The 15,358-nt window shown below is 41.6% G+C and overlaps 1 protein-coding gene across 1 annotated transcript in view; it reads left to right on the top strand.

Moving 5' to 3' along the window:
* Window positions 1-15,358, top strand: part of PEX7 (peroxisomal biogenesis factor 7) — a 96,374-nt gene that overhangs the window by 39,308 nt on the left and 41,708 nt on the right. The gene's annotated exons all lie outside the window — the stretch shown is intronic.

Here is a 15,358-nt window from a genome sequence, read left to right as displayed (position 1 = left end):
CACGGGGCTTCTGATCTTTATCAGTTTGCATGGTAACAACCTTGGAGAATGTACTTCAGTTGATATGAAATAAATATATGAAGGATATTTTGGGTGGAAGAGAAATCAGCAAATATATGCCAATTTCTAGATAGTTATTTCTAAACTAGAACAAATTGGAATGGCAGGGCAAAGAGTTGGGAAATAGAACATTTTCCAGATTTTATTAGGAAAGTTATGACAACACTAAGAAAGCACGATAGTATATTTTTGAATGAAGTGATTATTCAAAGGTATATTCTTGTACCTGGGGCTTCTGATCTTTATCAGTTCACATGGTAACAACATTGGAGAATGTACTTCAGTTGATATGAAATAAATATATGAAGGATATTTTGGGAGGAAGAGAAATCAGCAAATATACGCCAATTTCTAGATAGTTATTTCTAAACTAGAACAAATTGGAATGGCAGGGCAAAGAGTTGGGAACTAGAACATTTTCCAAATTTTATTAGGAAAGTTATGACAACACTAAGAAAGCACGATAGTATATTTTTGAATGAAGTGATTATTCAAAGGTGTATTTCAGAAAATTCTCTACATTTGTGGTTTAAACTTTTGTTGAAACAGCAGTTTAAAAATACACCTAAATTGCGCTGCAGTTGGAAGCAGCTTGGCCTAGTGGAAAGAGAAAGCCCTGGAGTCAGAGGACCTGGGTTTTAATCCTGGTTTTGCCACTTTTCTGTTGGGCAAGTCACTTAATTTCTCTGTGCCTCCGTTTCCCCACCTGTGAAATGGAGTTTAAATCACACTCCCTCCTACTTAGCCATAAACTCCATGTGGGACGGGGTCTTTATCCAACCTGATTATATTATACCTTCCTTTGTGCTTAGTACAGCGCTTGTCACCTGCTAAGCACTAAACAAGTACCACTTTGAAAAACAAAACAAACTTATTCTTGGATCAACTGACTTGATAGGTAATTCCTATGGGTCTGATTTCCCATTTGTAAAGTAGCTTTGCCTTTCCAATTAAGAATTTGAAGCCCGGTCTCACATACATTTATCTCATTTTCCTCCCAACACTCTTGTAGGAAAATAGGCTAATCATACATATGGAGAAACTAAGGAAGAGGAAGAATAACTGACTTAAAGCTGACTTAAAGCCATTGGCTGAGATGGGGAAAGAGCTCAAAAATACTCAGTTCTACAGTGCTACACATTGTTATTAAATTACAGCACTTTTGTCCAATAACGTGACCCTGTACGGATACAGGACGCTACGGTTTTGGTAGAAATGACTTGTGCACTTGGGTGCAGTGTCAAAATGGGAGAATACTACATTGCTAGTAATCTGGAGTTTTGGAGGAATGCAACTTCACGCTAAAGGAGAAGTGGGTGTATTTTGACTCATCCATTAAACCTGCTCGACCCAACCCACCTATCCCAGACTCACTTTGAGAAAATTGAATCGAATCTCTCATAAAGTAAGTATCAAAATATAAGATAGTATAGTGATATGCTGTGTTCTGCCTTCTGGGAGCCTTTCATCTATTAATAGAAATAATAGAATAATTTTTTTCTGGTATGCATTTTCATTTATTAAAGTTTTTATTGAAATTAGATATTAGGTTAGATCTTCCAAAATTGTTTAAAAATCCTTAAAATTATTTCTGTGAAAATACATTCTGAACCACTTGGAAGGTTTCTTATTTGCCAATGGTTTTAGTCTCTTAATTTTTCTATGCTTAAACTGTATCCTTCCTCGAATATTATAATAATGTTGGTATTTTTTAAGCGCTTGCTACGTGCTAAGCACAGTTCTAAGCGCTGGGGTAGATACATGGTAATCAGATTATCCCACGTGGGGCTCTCCGTCTTCACCCCCATTTTACAGATGAGGGAACTGAGGCCCAGAGAAGTTAAGTGACTTGCCCAAGGTCACACAGCTGACAAGTGACAGAGCTGAGATTAGAACCCAAGACCTCTGGCTCCCCAGCCCGGGCTCTTTCCACTGAGCCATGCTGCATCTCTATCACTTCAGGGAGGGCCAAGTGATTAACAATTCCCAAGAGAGAGCAAGCAAAGTTCGCTAATGCATCTGAGAAGAGATTTTTCAGCTCTTTTGATATGTTAAGTACTCATTTGGGTTTTTCTTTTTCTTGAAATGTCAGCAGGGCAGTACAGATTTTTGGCCATGTTAAAAGGCAGAAGGCCACATTAAATAGGGATTAGTCAACTTCGAGTAAGTTGAAACTTCAAGTTATAATTGAAGCTTCAAAATTAAATAGGAGCTCACCAAACTTGGGGTTTTAGTCATAATTTTTCAGAATTGAAATAGAAATGACCATCAGTTCACCAGAGTGAAGGGAGGAGAAATTCTTATAGTTAAATCAATCAGTGGTATTTATAAAGAACTTTAGGTGCACAACACTGTACAAAGCACTTGGGAGAGCACAGTCCAGCAGAAATAGTGGACATGTCCCCTGTCCATAGTGAGCTTATAGTCCTAGAGGGTGAAAAGGATTTATATACTGTGAGGTTTGTAAACAAGTTGACTGTGAGCCCGTTGTTAGGTAGGGACCGTCTCTATATGTTGCTGACTTGTACTTCCCAAGTGCATAGTACCGTGCTCTGCACACGGTAAGTGCTCAATAAATACGATAGAATGAATGAAAATAAATACGATTGAATGAATGAATGAATGGTAGCATGTTAGGCTACTAGTCACTATGAGCCCATTGTTTGGTAGGGATTGTCTCTGTTGCCGAATTGTACTTTCCAAGCCCTTAGTATAGTGCTCTGCATACAGTAAGTGCTCAGTAAATATGATTGAATGAATGAAAGTCTCCCTACCCAATTGCTCAGTGTCTCTGACTCCATTCCCCTATCACCTTCTGAAAGCACTTGCTCTCAGAATCACCAGCTTCAACTGTTCACTCTGATAGCTTTTTTTCTCCATGCCTTCAAACATGCTCAAGTCTCTTCCATATTAAAGAAGCCTTCTTATGATTGCAGGAGGCCTTCCCAGACTGAGCCCCCTCCTTCCTCTCCCCCTCGCCCCCTCTCTTCATCCCCCCATCTTACCTCCTTCCCTTCCCCACAGCACCTGTATATATGTATATATGTTTGTACATATTTACTACTCCATTTATTTATTTTACTTGTACATATCTATTCTATTTATTTTATTTTGTTAATATGTTTGGTTTTGTTCTCTGTCTCCCCCTTCTAGACTGTGAGCCCACTGTTGGGTAGGGACTGTCTCTATATGTTGCCAACTTGTACTTCCCAAGCGCTTAGTACAGTGCTCTGCACACAGTAAGCGCTCAATAAATACTATTGATTGATTGATTGATTGCACTGCAGCCAACAAGTATTGCCCCATTTTCCTGCTCCCATTCCTGTCCAGACTCCTGGAACAAATGGCACTCAAGGCATTGCCCTCACTTCCTTGTTTCCAATTCCACTGTTGACCACAACAGTTTGGATTCTGCTCCCTTCACTCCACCTAAGACTTGTACTCTCCAGGATAATCAATGACCCACTCCTCACCAAATCTAATGATCTCTGCTTCGTACTAATCCTCTCTGACTTCTTAGCCTCCTAATTATGGTATTTGCTAATTAAGGTATTTGTTAAGTGCTTACTAAGTGCCAGGCACTGTACTAAATGCTGGGGTGGGTTCAAGCAAATTGGGTTGGACACAGTCCCTGTCCCATGTGGGGCTCAAAGTCTCACTCCCCGTTTTACAGATGAGGTAACTGAGGCACAGAGGAGTTAAGTGACTTCTCCATGGTCACACAGCAGACAAGTGGCAGAGCTGGGATTAGAATCCATGACCTTCTGACTTTCAGGCCTGTGCTGTATCCACTACACCATGCTGCTCCTCTGACATTATGGAGTCTTCTCTCTTCCTGGAAATGCTATCTACTTTGGTTTCACCAATAAAATTATCTCCTGGTTTTCCTCCTACTTCTCTTGGCATTCTCCTCATCTCATTCACTGACTCCTCTTCCACCTCTCATCCCCTAATCGTGCGTGTCTCCCCCAGGCTCTGCTCTGGACTCCCTGTTCTTCTCGCTTTACGCTCATTTTTTTTTCTGGAATAGAAACAAGGAAGCCAGATTGGACACAGTCCCTGTCCCTTATGTCCCCTTTGCTTGTTTCCACCCCAGCTCTTAGTACAGTGTCTGGCACACAGTAAGCGCTTAACAAATACCGTTATTATTATGTGGGACTCACGTCTTAATTCCCATTTTACAGATGAGGCAATTGAGTCACAGAGAGGTTAAATGACTTGCCCAAGGTCACACAGCAGAGAAGTGGAGGAGTCAGGATTAGAACCCAGGTCCTTCTGACTCCCAGGCCTGTGTTCTATCTACTAGGCCATGCTGCTTCTTCACTTTCAAAGAGAGCTCATTCGCACCCACAGCTTTATTTCCTTCTTCTCTGTGGGTGACTCTCAAATCTTTTTCACTTGCCCCAACCTTTCTCCTCATCTGCAATCTCACATCTCCTCTTACCAGCAAGATTTCTCCAAGTGTCATAGATTGAAATTATCTTCCCACCTAAATCCTCCCTTCTTCACCAACTCTCCCATCACAGTTGACACCACCGTCCTCCCTGTTTCTAAAACCTGGGCTCTTGACACTGTCCTTGATTCTTCACTCTCGTTCAAATCCCACACGCCAACCAACCACAAGTCGACACTTCCAGAAAGTCATCCGCATTAAAAATTGAACCAAGTATTCCGAAGGCAGTGATCACCTAAACGAAAAAGGTTCAAATGCTAACATCTGCAGAATAGAAGAGCTAATCGAGCCCATCTATGCAGATGATATTGGGCTGCCTAGAAACTGGGATCTTTGGCAGGGACCATCTCTTTCTCTATCAGAGCAGCTGGAGTTAGGACCGGTATGAAGAAAGCTTATTTTTTGCCATAGTCCATGTCTGCAGCCTTGCTCCTTGAGGGCAGGTTACTACATCTTCTACTTTTAGTATCCTTGCCCAAGCTGTAGGTTTTGTACTCTGACAGGCAGTGAATAAGTACCTCAGATTTTTGCCCTTGATGATATCGATAATTACATCCTTTAAAGGATTTCTGCCCTTAATGATATCGATAATTATATCCTTTGAAGTGATTAATCTGAAGTGGCGCTTTCTGGGGTTGGCATCTGAGCATCTGGATATTTGCTAGTAATAATGAGAAATGCTCTAATTGACACAAACCCTCCAGTAATCTGGGTAGTTAAATTAGGGATTTTTTTTTAATATAGCCCTGACCTTTGGCTCTCTAAACAGCCAAGTCAAGGACTAATTTTAGGGACCAGAAATGAATTATTGGCCTAGTGTAGTGACTCCTTAAAGGTCAAGTCATTTCATTCTGAAATGTGCCTAGCAAAAACAATAAGAAATTATATTTTAAGAACATTCATTGGTATTGAGAACAATATAAATTTAATAAGAATACAGGTTTATCTTTAAGAGAACTCTGGAAGTTCTGGGTAGATTTTTACATTCCTTTGTTCTGGAGATTTTGTGTGCTCTCATGGTAAATTATGATTAATTTAATGTGCTAGGATTTTCATGTTATGTAATTATTTGTGTGAATTCTAGCATTGACTGAGCTTAAGTATGAAAAGATCGAAAGCAAATGCATTTGGTTTTATTTAAATGTCAGGCCAGTATGCATTTCAAGCTCTTTGTTTATTCTAAATAATATATATCGTCTCTTTTCCCATGGATCTTTTGTATAGCAAGGTATGTGTGATAGTGGTACTGGACATAGAGAATAGGACATCTGCGCTACATGACAAACTCTGGATTGTATTTAATAAGATGCATTTTGGGGACCTTGTTTTGGGGGTGAGAGAGTGACTGATTTATGTGGTTGAGGCTCTTTCTAATCTACTAAATATACGTTAAAGCAACAAAGATATTGGTATCAAAAACTCCTGTACATATGTCAGTCAGTCAATATTTATTGAGCACTTACTGTGTGCACCATAAAAACTGTTCTAAGCACTTGGGAGAATACAACAGAACAGAGTAGGCTGACATGTTCCCTGCCCACAACAACAGTCTAGAGAGGAATGCAACATTCATCTAAATAAATTAATTACAAGTATATACATAAGTGCTATGGGGCTGAAGATGGGGTGAATATCAAGGGCTTAAAGGGTACAGATCCAAGTGCAGAGGTGATGCAGAAGGGCAAAGGGAATAGGGAAAAAGAGGGCTTGAATCAAGGAGGGCCTCTTGGAGGAGATGTAATTCTAATAAGACTTGGAAGGTGGGGAGAGTGATAGTCTGTCATGTGTGGACAGGGAGGGAGTTCCAGGCCAGAAGGAAAGAGGATTGTGGCAAGATGGATGAAATCAAAGTTTAGTGCATATGTTGATATTAGAGGAGCTAAGTATGCATACTGGGCTATAGTAGGAAATCAGCAAGGTAAGGTAGAAGGGGGAAGCTGATTGAGAGCTTTAAGCTGATAAGGAGTTTTTGTTCTATATGGAAGTGGATGGGCAAACACTGGGGGTTCTTGAGGAATGTATCATCCTACTTTGTTATGCTGTGCTCTCCCAGGCACTTATTTCAGTGCCCTGCACACAGTAAGTACTCAGTAAGTACAATCAATTGCAGAAATGTGGAATTAAGTTTCGTAGAAAAATGGTATGGGCAGTAGAGTGAAGTATGGACTGAAGTGAGGAGAGACAGGCAGCAGGGAGGTCAGCAAGGAGGCTGATGAAGTATTCATCAAGTGTGAGTTTGAATGGAGAGGAAAGGTTGGATTTTTGCAATATTGTGAAGGTAGACCCAACAGGATTAGGAAATAGATTGAATATGCGGGTTGAATGAGAGAGGAGTCAAGGATAATGCCAAGGTTATGGGGCTGCAAGAAAGGGAGTATAATTGTATCATCAACAGTGATGAGAGAGACAGGGGGAGGAGAGGCTTTGGATGGGAAGACGAGTTTTGTGACATGTTTAGTTTGGAGAAGCAGCATGGCTCAGTGGAAAGAGCCCAGGCTTTGGAGTCAGAGGTCATGGGTTCAAATCCCTGCTCTGCCAACTGTCAGCCGTGTGACTTTGGGCAAGTCACTTAACTCAGTTCCCTCATCTGTAAAATGGGGATTAAAACCGTGAGCCCCCCGTGGGACAACCTGATTACCTTGTAACCTCCCTAGCACTTAGAACAGTGCTTTGCTCATAGTAAGCGCTTAACAAATACGATTATTATTATTATTTCGTATCTCTCCACTACTTTCCCATCCTTCCCCGTAGTATCTTCAGATGAGATCTCCTCCTTCCTCTCAAGTGTCACCCCATCCACCTGTGCTTCAGACCCCATTCCCTCTCATCTTATGAAAACTCTTGCCTCTCCCCTCCTCAACTTCCATCTTAAACCACTCACTCTCCACTGGTTCCTTCCCCTCTGACTTCAAACATGCCCATGACTCCCCCATCCTAAAAAACCCCTATCTTAACCCCACTGCCCCTTCTAGTTATCACCCTATCTCCCTCCTACCCTTCCATTCCAAATTCCTAGAACGAGTCGTCTACACTCGCTGCCTCGAATTCCTCAACTCAAACTCCCTCCTAGACCCCCTCCAATCTGGCTACCATCCCCTCCACTCCACCAAAACTACCCTCTCAAAGGTCACCTATGACTTCCTTCTTGCCAAATCCAACGGCTCGTACTTATCCTAATCCTCCTCGACCTCTCAGCTACCTTTGACACTGTGGACCACCCCCTTCTCCTCAACACACTATCCAACCTTGGCTTCACAGACTCTGTCCTCTCTTGGTTCTCCTCATATCTCTCTGGCCGTTCCTCCTTCCCCTCCCATCCCCTTACCGTAGGGGTTCCTCAAGGGTCAGTTCTTGGTCCCCTTCTGTTCTCCATCTATATTCACTCCCTTGGTGAACGCATTGGCTCCCACGGCTTCAACTGTCATCACTACGCTGGTGACACCCAAATCTACATCGCCACCCCTATTCCCTCTCCCTCCCTCCAGGCTTGTATCTCCTCCTGCCTTCAGGACATCTCCATCTGGATGTCTGCCCATCTTCTAAAACTCAACATGTCCAAGACTGAACCCCTTATCTTCCCTCCCAAACCCTGTCGTCTCCCTGACTTTCCCATCACTGTAGACGGCACTACCATCCTTCCTGAGTGAGTCGAGGTGACACAGAAGAGAGGGGGAGCTGAGGAAAAGGGGGATTAGTCTGGGAAGGCCTCTTGGAGGAGGTGTGCCTTCAGTAGGGCTTTGAAGGAGGGAAGAGAGAAGCAATAGCAAGGCAACATGACCTAATAATAATTTTGGTATTTGTTAAGTGCCTACTATGTGCCAATCACTGTTCTAAGTGCTGGGGGAGATACAAGGTAATCAGGTTGTCCCACATGGAGCTCACAGTCTTAATCCCCATTTTACAGATGAGGTAACAGAGACCCAGAGAAATTAAGTGACTTGCCCAAAGTCACACAGCTCATAAGAGGCAGAGCCGGGATTAGAACCCATGACCTCTGAATCCCAAGCCCATGCTCTTTCCACTGAGCCACGCTGCTTAGAGTGCATGCCTTGGGGTCAGAAGGACCTGGGTTCTAATCCCAGCTCCGCCACTTGTCTGCTGCGCGACCTTAGGCAAATCACTTAACTTCTCTATGCCTCATTTGTAAAAAGGGGATTAATAGTGTGAGCCCCATGAAGAACATGGACTGAGTCCAAACTGATTAACTTGTATCTACTGTAGTGCTTGGTACAGTGCCTGGCGCATAGTACTTAGTAAATACCATATTAATGTGTCCTAATCATTCATTCAATCATATTTATTGAGCGTATTCTGTGTGTACAGCACTGTACTAAGCGCTTGGAAAGAACAAGTCGGCAACATATGGAGACAGTCCCTAATCATGCAACCCCTGCATCCTTTTGTGGGATTTTTCTCTTAGAAAATTAAAACCTTGCCAAAATGTTTCATCTAGAGAATGGGTAACAGTTTATATTTTAATCTACAGGCACTTCACTCTGCAGGAAAAATTTAAATCTTCAGGGCCACAGTCCAGTGCTTATTAAATCGAAGCAGTAAAATTTTCAAATGGTATCAGACAATTACTAAGACAAGACAGACATATCCATATCAGTGGTATTTATTGAGCGCTTACTATGTGTAGAACACTGTAACGAGCTCTTGGCACAGTATAGTTGGACAGAAATAGTAGGGACGTTCCTGCCCATAATGAGTTTACATACCTATCACTAATATTTATCGATTTATATCTATATACTTTCAAATGTAAAAACTTACTGTTTATGCATTATGTAATTTATGTTGGTATTAGTCATAAATCACATTTGTAAATCATATTTACATATTAACTTGCTCCACTATTTAAGTGCTAACCCATATACATATCTACTTCTCCTTAGGTGTAAATGATTTCCGTGTCTGCCTCTCACTATACTGTGAGCTCCTTGAGGGCCCGGATCATGTCTAGTAACTCTAGCGAAAAACAATATGTTGATCTCAGTGAGGGATTAGTAAAAATGCCATCTGAAAGTCTACATTACCTGTGACTAAGGCAGTAAGTTCATTTTCCACATAGGCAGTGTGGTCTAGTGGAAAGATCACGAGACTAGGAATGAGGGGATCTGGGCTCTAATCTTAGTTCCACCACTTCTCCGCTGTATGACCTTGGGCAAGTCACCAAACTTCTCTGTGCCTCGTTTTCCCATCTGTAAAATGGAGATTAAATATCTCTTCTTCCTTATCCTTAGACTGAACCCTGCACGGGACAGGGGCTTGTCCAATCTGATGATCGTGCATCTACCACAGGGCTTGGCACTTAGCTCTTTACAAATGCCATCATTGGTATTTTTAGTATTAGAATTAGTTTTCCAAGAAAATAATCATTTGGGAAATAACTAAGTCATTTACAAAATATAAAGTGCTTCCAATAGCGATTTTTCTTTTGAGCTACAGAAACTAAGTTATCGGCATTTCAGATCCTATACTATATGTCAAGATGAAAATCCAGGAACATTCTATACCGTAAAGGTGGTTCCACCTTAAAAAAAAAACCAAACCAGACCTGCTCGACTGGCATTTCAATCAAATTAATTTATTCATTGTCTAATACACTCACTTTGATTAGGGCAACAGGATGCACTTGACTGTGCTCTTATAGTGGCTTGCAAGTGTTTTGCCCCTAATCTCCTTACTCAACTGCCTCTTACCTGTTATTTGAACTCAAACATATTAACCTCCAGCACTTCCTTTGTATCACTGAGGATTTCAATAAATTCTTTTCCAAAGGCAGGGACGGTTTTAGACCCGATAAGCTAAGATGAGAATTCAGGTGGCCAGCTGCACCATCACAGGGGCCTGATCAGTGTCTGGCTTGACAACGAAGGCCCAGTCAGCTGGAAAATGTGATTAAAGAAATGACATAAATAAAAATGGCCAGGGGGCTAAAAGGGTTTAATGAGTCACTGGGCCATTTGTCCAGAAGGGCCCTTGTCTACCTGGAGAATAAAGTGACCGGGAGAAGGTGCCAAATGAACACGCCAGAAGCTACTGTAAAGCAAACGTAAATCAGCTAGATCAGTGATCCTTAGCCACTCTAGAGCAAAAGGCTCCAGCCCTCCAGCCCTCACTCGCTATGGAAACACTTCTTCCCCAGCAGCAAGTCATTGTTACTGCCCTTAAATTAACCAAGGCAGCGATGTGATGTTTTATTAAAAGTGACGACTCTTTAAGAGAAATAATAAGGCCTGTATGTGGTTTCTCAAATAGAGGCGGACTAATGCCAGGAAAGTTGAACACAATCACACCACCGATTTCCAGGAGGACATTAGTTGCTGCATTGCTACCATCCTTTCAATCATTAAAGCAGCCAATTCAATTCCATGAGTATAGTGAATATAGGCTCATTAAGCACTAAGTTGAGTGCCATTTTTTATTGCTGTAACACATACTCTTGTCTAAGGCTTTAGTTGAAGGCCATATTGATAAATACCATTTTTTGCTCATTTGGTAAGTCTTTCACGAGGTATCTTTCACATTGAAGATTGAAAGCTACACCTTGTCTTTAATGCCGAGCTCTTTGTTTTGGAATTTAAATGCCCCATTCATGGAAATTCCTCTTATACATAGAGGAGCTTACTGTTTCATATGCCCTTGTATCCAGCACTTCTTTTTATGCTCAGAACAAAAAAAATCACTTCGTATAGTATAAACAACAAAAGTGATGCATGCAAAAACTCAAAGCAGTTTCACCTCTGTTTTCTCACTTAATGTCCTAGGTTTACCATGAGGAAGAGAGGCAGGTATTATTGTCTGAGCCACATAGAAGTTAAAATACTTGCCCAGGGTCACTCAGCTAATCAGTGACAGAACAAGGAATACAGTTCCGTACTTTTGTCTGTAGATCATGCTAACTCTTTCTTCTTTCATATCTTTTTTATGAGCCTGATTCTTCCAGCTGAGATTCTCTCAGTAGCCCTGAATGAAAGAACAGTCATCCCTCTTATCTCCTTGTCCCATCTCTAATATTTAAAAGGTAGCTCACATGATAAATAGAAAATCATTGCCCAGGTGGCTGCAGAAAGCCAAAAACCAAAGGTGCCTTGAACCAGGAGAACCCCAAACTCAGTCTTCTAGCTTTGCAGTTATGCTCACACGAACACAATTCCCTGGATGGGACATGTGAGAAAAATAACTGAATAGTGGTAGGATACCCAAATGAGCTGAAATTGTGCATCTGAAAACAAGGGGGTGGAGAACACAGCACATAGCAGATGGATGTTTCAGACAATATATTACAGCTGAAAACAAGAAGATAACTACAGCAAACTAGCATGCATTCAAGAAAGGAGAGGCTATGAGCAGAAAATCTGTGGAAATAGACTGGAAGCTTCTTGTGGGTAGGGAATATGTCTGCCAACTCCTATTGTTATATTGTACCCTCCCAAGTGCTCAGTACAGTGCTCTGCACATAGTAAGTGCTCAATAAATGCAATTGATTGATGTAGTAATAGCATTTTCTGAGTTCCTGCTAGGTGCAAGGCACTGTACCAACTTCTTGGGGAATACAAGACAAGAAAGTGATGCAACTCTTTCCCACAAGGAACTTATACTCTAAAAGACTAAAGACTTGTCAAGAACCACAGACCAGAACTGTAGATTGAGAAAAAGCATGTGCTCTAATGTCTCTGTTCAAGTTCATTCTTCCTGAGAACTGAGTGATTGGAAAGGGATTAATTCTCTCAAGTATTCTTCAAGGATGGTGAACTAAGCTCCAGATAAATTTTGGAACAATACATAGTATGCAAATAACTCACACCCAAGGCCAAAGTGAGGACATTTTATATTGAGAGAGCATCTACTCTATTTCTTTAATGCAACAGCAACATCTTCTACTTAGATATATATTTACACCCTTCTTCAGCCTCATTTCAAAAGACAAGATGGCAAAAAGATAAAATGTTCCAGGCAGGCGAACAACAAAAAGGCATAAAAGAGGATACTCCTTGTGTCTGTGCAGTGTGATTGGGACTGCTGGTCACTCTCTGACTTAATAATAATAATGGCATTTATTAAGCGCTTACTATGTGCAAAGCACTGTTCTAAGTGCTGGGGAGGTTACAAGGTGATCAGGTTGTCCCACGGCGGGTTCACAGTCTTAATCCTCATTTTACAGATGAGGGAACTGAGGCCCGGAGAAGTTAAGTGCCTTGCCCAAAGTCACACAGCTGACAATTGGCAGAGCCTGGATCTGAACCCATGACCTCTGACTCCAAAGCCCAGGCTCTTTCCACTGAGCCACATTGCTTAAGGGTTAACACTGACATCACTGCTTGTTCTGTCCCTGTGCAAGGTTGTACATGTTCACTAATGCATTAGGGTAATCCTAAGGTTATGGGAGGATCTTTAGACAAACTTCATCATCAGTGGTATTTATCAAGCACTTGTGCGCAAGGTTATGGTTGGAGTAATCCTAAGGTTATAGGAGGATCTTTAGACAAACTTCATCATCAGTGGTATTTATCAAGCACTTGTGCGCAAGGTTATGGTTGGAGTGCAGATATCTCTTATTTTTTTTTCAATTTAACTCTCCACCTCGTAGCTTATCTCATGAATCCACTACAACCCAGCCCACAAACTTTGCACCTCTAACACCAAGCTACTCACTGTACCTCAAACTCATCTTCCTCACCACTGACCCCTTTGTATCCAACAGATTCTCCCCATTTTTCAAAGACTTACTAAAAGTCACATCTCCTCCAAGAGGCCTCCTCTTACTAACCCCTCATTTCACCACCCCCTCTGCATTGCCTGTGCGCTTGGGTATGTGTACCCCTTTAACACTGATGTCCTCCCGACACCTAAAACTCAGCATGTCCAAGATTGAGCTCCTTATCTTCCCTCCCAAACCCTGTCCTCTCCCTGACTTTCCCATCACTATGGACAGCACTGCCATCCTTCCCATCTCACAAGTCTGCAACCTTGGTGTCATCTTTGACTCCGCTCTCTCATTCACCCCACATATCCAGTCAGTCATCAAAACCTGCCAGTCTCACCTTCACAACATCACCAAGATCTGCCCTTTCCTCTCCATCCAAACCACAACCACCTTAGTACAATCACTCATCATATCCCAACTGGACTACTGCATCAGCATCATTTCTGATCTCCCAACCTCCTGTCTCTCCCCACTACAGTCTATACTTCACTGTGCCGCCCGGATTATCTTTCTACAGAAACACTCTGGGCATGTCATTCTCCTCCTCAAAAATCTCCAGTGGTTGCCCATCATCCTCCGTATCAAGCAAAAACTCCTCACTATTGGCTTCAGAGCTCTCCATCATCTTGCCCACTGACCTCACCTCCCTTCTCTCCTTCTACAGCCCATCCTGCACACTCCGCTCCTCTGGTGCTAACCTCCTCACTGTGCCTCCTCCCACTGTAGACCCCTGGCCCACATCCTACCTCTGGCCTGGAATACCCTCCCTCCTCAAATAATAATAATAATAATAATAATAATAATAATAATAACGTGGCTCAAATCCTCCAAACTAGCACATTTTCCCCCTTCAAAGCCCTACTGAAAGCTCACCTCCTCCAGGAGGCCTTCTTGAACTAAGCCCCCCTTCTACTCTGTTCCCCCTCTACTCCACATAGCCCCCACTCACTCCTTCTGCTTTACCCCCCCATCATTTGTATATATATATGGACACATTTATTATTGTATTTTATTAATGATGTGTATATATCTAAGCACTTAGTACAGTGCTCTGCACACAGTAAGTGTTCAATACGAATGAATGAATGAATCTGTAATTCTATTTATTTATATTGATGCTATTGATACCTGTTGCTTTGATGTTTGTCTCCCCCCTTCTAGACTGTGAGCCCACTGTGGGCAGGGATTGTCTCTGTTTTCTGAATTGTACTTTCCAAGTGCTTAATACAGTGTTCTGCACACTAAGCACTCAATAAATATGATTGAAAGAATGAATTTGAAACTCACCCTGTCCCCAGCCCCAAAGCATATGCATATTCTTATACTCTGCCATTTCCCCTATCATTAACTGATTTTAATGCCCATCTCCCCCTCTAGACTGTAAATTCCTTAAGGGCAGGGATTGTTTCTACCAATCTACTCTATTGTATTCTCCCAACCTCTTAGGACAGTGTCATTGATTGATGGATAGCTGTATGCTGAATCATAGAAAACTAGACCTCGGACCAACTCTGTTTTGTGCTCTGAACTAGGTGAGCACTCAATGAATATGGTCAATTGATTGACTGAAAGGATCTTGAGTGACAAAGTTCAGACCGTCACCCCCTCACTGCATCCCTTTGCTTATATTGGGAGAGGCAAAGTAAATCAGTTTTGTATTACTGAAGCCCTCTCCTGTTCTGATAGAGGTGTCAAATATATAATTAAATGGTGAACTTAATTTTCAAGGTCATCAAACTGTCAAAGGGATTTTTCAGCCCAATCCATAATAAAATGTTTTGATAATTGGTGGAGCCTGGTCCTTTTAATAAATTTAAGTAAACTTGAATTACAAAGTTGAATATCCTTTCTTTTTAAAAGTAAAGTAGCAGTCCAAAGTGGAAAATAATGTATTTTGTTCAAGCTGCTTGTGCTTCATTACTGTTAATTATCTATGGTAAAAAATAACTGTGTTGCATATGGTATGTGCCCCTGGGACATGGTTTTAGGTTGAATAATTCTCAATTGAGTTCATTTTCTTGATGTTCTGCAGCAGTTATTTGTTCTAGGAGGAAAAAAAATGATGGAAATATTTCATGTGAGATTATTGCTGAATAGTGCATTTAAAAAAGTTTTTGTTAACTTTTTTTCAA

The sequence above is a fragment of the Tachyglossus aculeatus genome, chromosome 2, assembly GCF_015852505.1.
Source record: "Tachyglossus aculeatus isolate mTacAcu1 chromosome 2, mTacAcu1.pri, whole genome shotgun sequence".
Lineage (NCBI taxonomy): Eukaryota > Metazoa > Chordata > Mammalia > Monotremata > Tachyglossidae > Tachyglossus > Tachyglossus aculeatus.
The sequence above is the reverse complement of the archived record's forward strand: the minus strand, read 5'-3'. Positions and strand labels throughout refer to the sequence as shown.